This window comes from Trichechus manatus, unplaced genomic scaffold, assembly GCF_000243295.1.
Source record: "Trichechus manatus latirostris isolate Lorelei unplaced genomic scaffold, TriManLat1.0 scaffold00032, whole genome shotgun sequence".
Lineage (NCBI taxonomy): Eukaryota > Metazoa > Chordata > Mammalia > Sirenia > Trichechidae > Trichechus > Trichechus manatus.
In genome coordinates, this window is record NW_004443968.1 from 13263758 (window position 1) to 13268457 (window position 4700).

Below are 4700 nucleotides of genomic sequence, written 5' to 3' on the forward strand. Positions count from 1 at the left end.
GGAGTAAAGGAGAATGAAGAACACCAAAGACACAAGGAAAGTATTAGCCCAAGAGACAGAAAGGGCCACATAAGCCAGAGACTTCATCACGCTGAGATCAAAAGAACTAGATGGTTCTTGGCTACCACCAATGATCACCCTGACAGGGAACACAAGAGAGTCCCCGGAATGGAGTAGGAGAAAGGTGGGGTGCAGAACTCAAATTCTAGTAAGAAGACCAGACTTAATGGTCTGAGAATGGAGGAACCCCGGAAAGCATGGCCCCCAGATTCTCTATTAGCCCAGAAACTAAAAAAATTTCAGAGGCCAACTCTTCAGACAGGGATTAGACTGGACTGTGGGACCTAAAGTAATACTCGTGAGGAGTGTGCCTCTTAGCTCAAGTACATACAAGACACTAAATGGGCAGCTTCTGTCTGGAGGTGAGATGGGAAGGCAGAGAGGGTTAGGAGCTGCTTGAACAGACATGGGGAATTGGGTGGAAAGGAGGAGTGTGCTGTCACAGTATGGGGGAGAGCAATTAGGGTCACATAACTATGTATAAATTTTTGTATGGGAAAAAATAAAAAAATTAAAAAAAATTTTCAAACATTTGGGAACCTGTGGTAATTTGGAATTCATGAAATACATAGTGTGACAGAGGAGTGGTTGGAAATGAGATAGAGAAGTTAGGTAATAGATACTAAAAGGCACTGTGTTATATTCTAAAGGGTTTGGATTATTGTTTTGGCAATGAAGAGTCATTGAAGTTTTAAAGTAGGTGAGCATTATGCATTGTAGATAGATCACTCTGCGTATTACAGACTATAGACTTGGAAAATGGAAGACTGGAGCAGATAGACCCATTAGGAAACTTTTGTAATACTAGGCAGACAAAGCAAGATAAGTGCTTTAACTATGTAAGATCTGAAATTTGAAATTGGATGTAAAGGGTGTCTTGCTTTTCTATGATGATGTGAGCCTATTTTAACTATATCTTGGGGAGTAGTGAGAATCTAATGACATATCCATAACAGTAGCATTTTACTTCTTTCTTTTTCTTTCTCTTCTGGCTCTACCAAAAGGTAAACTGCTTATGCAGATACTCTTTCAGTATTTGTGATCTCCCTTCAAATTTTTGTCTGTACGTTTGTCTATGCTATTTGAGTGTTTTATTATATTTCTGATAATTATCTGGTAGAAAAATAAAATATTTAATATTTGCTATAGTCATTAAAATTAGCTGTAGACAATGTACTCCTTAATGTATACAGATGAAACAACCAAATATTAGGGGTTGTACCAAGGTGAAGATGTGGCCGTGGAGACATTTGTTTGTCTGCACCTCTGAGACTTGTACGATTGAATTGCATGGGAAATTCTCCCCCTCCCCCCATTAGAAGTTGGTTCTTTACCTTGATTTTGGGTGAAATCAACATTGTTACAATAAGTGGAACTACAAAAATAGTTTACACATTTAAAATAGTTTCCATCAGTTCTACTTTACTGTACGAATTCATCACACTATTTCTTTTGAAAGGAGTTATTGAATTAGGTTATGAACGTGAATTATAGCTAAACTTTTTTTTTTCTTTCTTTGCTCTTGGTGCCAAAAAAAAAAAAAAAGTTTCTGAATCTTCTCTCTTTGTGCTCATTCCAACTACTCGTAAAGGGTCACTGTGTTTCTAAGTTGAATATTTCCTTCCCAACATTGATGCCTTCCTATGTAAGAGAAAGAACAACAGTATTTGGACATCAGAGACAGTTTAGCTTCCTGTTTCCCATTCTTTCTCCTCATCTGTGCAGTGTTGTACTTTTTGCTTGATTGATATTTAAAAAAATCCCACATGATTAAAGATCTTTCTCTGTTGCTTACCCTTTGATTTTTTAGCTAGGAGCAATTGAGTCATTCAGCAGCCTGGCCCTAGTACATGAAGGTGACTTATTTGCCCCACTGGGGCCTATAACCCACTCACTGGCACCACCGGAGCTAAACATTTGATTAGAATATCAAGCATTGTTTTCCCTCAATACCACCTACTCTCTCATTTAAAAATTAAGCTGTTGAACTTACGGGTTTAAAAATAGAATTCAGTAAAATAACACTACAAGAATTGTCTTAGATATTTCAGCACTTGTTCTACTTCAAGGTCACTGTGAATACCTTTGCTTACAAAGTAGCTAGGTGAGTTATGGGAGACAGAAATGAATCTCTGCTTAGCCTACAGGAATACCATTATTGTTCCTTATGTCTTCTATGGTTGGCATATCATTTATAATATTTGGAGTTGCAGTAAACTGCAATTCAAACTGGTTAAAAATAAGGACTTTTTTTTTTTTTTTTTTCCATTTAACTGGAAATTTAGAAGTTAGGCAGACTCTACATATGATGTGGTTAGTAGTTAAATCATATCATTTCAAGGTTCCAGGTTAATCCTATTTGTTCACTCTGTCACCCTCAGGGTCAGCTTCATGTTATGGTGGTTTTCCTTCTTATGGTTGCAAGATGGCTACCAATGACTGTTGAGTCTAGATGCTTTCCTGTTAATGATCAGCAGGAGAGAGAGTGCTTCTCTTTGCCAGAAGGCCTGAAAAACCTTCTTCATGTATGCCATTGCCCCAGTTTGATTCAGGACTGCTCTTTTCTGAGCCAGCAGAATCGATATTGGAGTGTCAGGTATTGTGTTACTACAGTGGGAGAATCTTCATGTAGGAAATGAAGGAAGGGTAGCTAGACCATTTAAATAGGAGCTCACTAAAAGTTTAGGAATAACAAGGAACATAGCAGGAGCCCTGGTGGCACAGTGGTTAAGGTGCTTGACTGCTAATCAAAAGGTCAGTGGTTTGAAACCACCAGTGGCTCCATGGAAGAAAGATGTGGCAGTCTGCTTCCATAGATATTTACAGCCTTGGAAATCCTATGGGGTCACTATGAGTTTGAATTGCCTCGACTACAATAGGTTTTTGGTTTGTTTTATACACACACACACATTCTTTGAGTACATCACACTTCTGCCATCACACACAAGGAAATCTACTCACTCTAACTAAAATCAAACCCATGTTCTTTCAAATTGGAGTAGGGAATCTCAGTAGACAACTGCTTGAACTACAAGATCTAACTGCTCTTCTTCATGTGGTGTTAGATTAGGGGAACCAGCAGATTCCTTCCAAGTTCAGGAATATCAGGCACTGGTGTGTGTGTGTAACTGTGTGTCCGTATGTATATATGTATGTGTGAGTGTATGCATGCAAGTGCATGTGCAGAAATAATTGAAACAGAATGAGGAAAATTATTGGCATCTTGTAATTTGTCGTTTGTCACACTGACATTGAAATGCATATTTTAGGTGCCATGTGGTCTCATTTTATAACTCTGAAAAATATCAGAGTATATTGAAGACATAATAACTATGGTTCCAAAGCACTTTTGTCACAATAAATAACCCACAGTAAATTGATTACATATAATGCTTTCCACGGAGCCCTGGTGACACAGTGGTAAAGAGCTCAGCTGCTAACCAAAGGTTGGCAGTTCGAATCCACCAGCGCTCCTTGGAAACTTTATGGGGCAGTTCTACTCTGTCCTATAGGGTTGCTATGAGTCAGAATCAACTTGACGGCAACGGGTTTAATGTTTGCCACTGGATAGAATTATGAGATTGATTCATAGCCATGAAGCACTGCACTTGTTTTATACAAAGAAAATGCAATACTTTAGATTCATTGAGATAGAGTCTTACAAGAAAAAATCAAAGAAATTTCAAATACTTTGATGATCAAGCTATATAAAAATTTCACAAAATAGCTTCAGTCCTTGGAGAACTTTAATGCATGAATATGCTTAAAATTAGGCTGTGTGCTAGTCCTATTTAAGCAATTGATATTATCCAAATAAAATTAGAACTTTTTTTATCGTTAGTAGTTGCTTGTAGAAATAGAAAAACACCTAGTCAAAAAGATGAGTCACTATTCTCATAGCCCATTCACACACTTCAATATCTTAAAATAAATGTATCCTTTATTTGACTCGTTGGAAGTATTCTCCCCCATCTCATCTTTTTAATGACATTCTAAGAATTGAACTATTTCATTAATTATCATAAGAAAGAATTCATGTAAACAAAACAAAGCTTAAGAATATTCTTCCGGAGAATTGTATATGGCATAAATGAAGAAAAATCATTAAAATATTTTTGGTAATTATGATTGAGTAAACACTCTTCAAAGAAGTGTGTTTACTACATAAGAAGTATATGTAGATGACAAGATTTTTTTTCTTTTTTAGATTTTTTTATTCTTTAAGTGAGAGTTTACAATTCAAGTTAGTCTCTTATACAAAAATTTATACACATATTGTTATATGACCCTAGTTGTTCTCCCTATACTGTGACAGTACACTCCTCCTTTTCACCCTGGATTTCTTGCATCCATTCAACTAGCTCCTGACCCTCTCTGCCTTCTCATCTCACCTCTGGACAGGAGCTGCCCATTTAGTCTCATGTATCTACTTGAGCTAAGAAACACAGTCTTCACAAGTATCATTTTATGTCCCATAGACCAGTCTAATCTTTGCCTGAAGAGTTGCTCTCGGGACTCCTTTTAGTTTTGGGCTAACAGAGAGTCTGGGGGCCATGTCTTCTGGGGTCCCTCCATTCTCAGTCAAACCATTAAGTCTGGTGTTTTTACTAGAATTTGAGTTCTGCACCCCACTTTTCTCC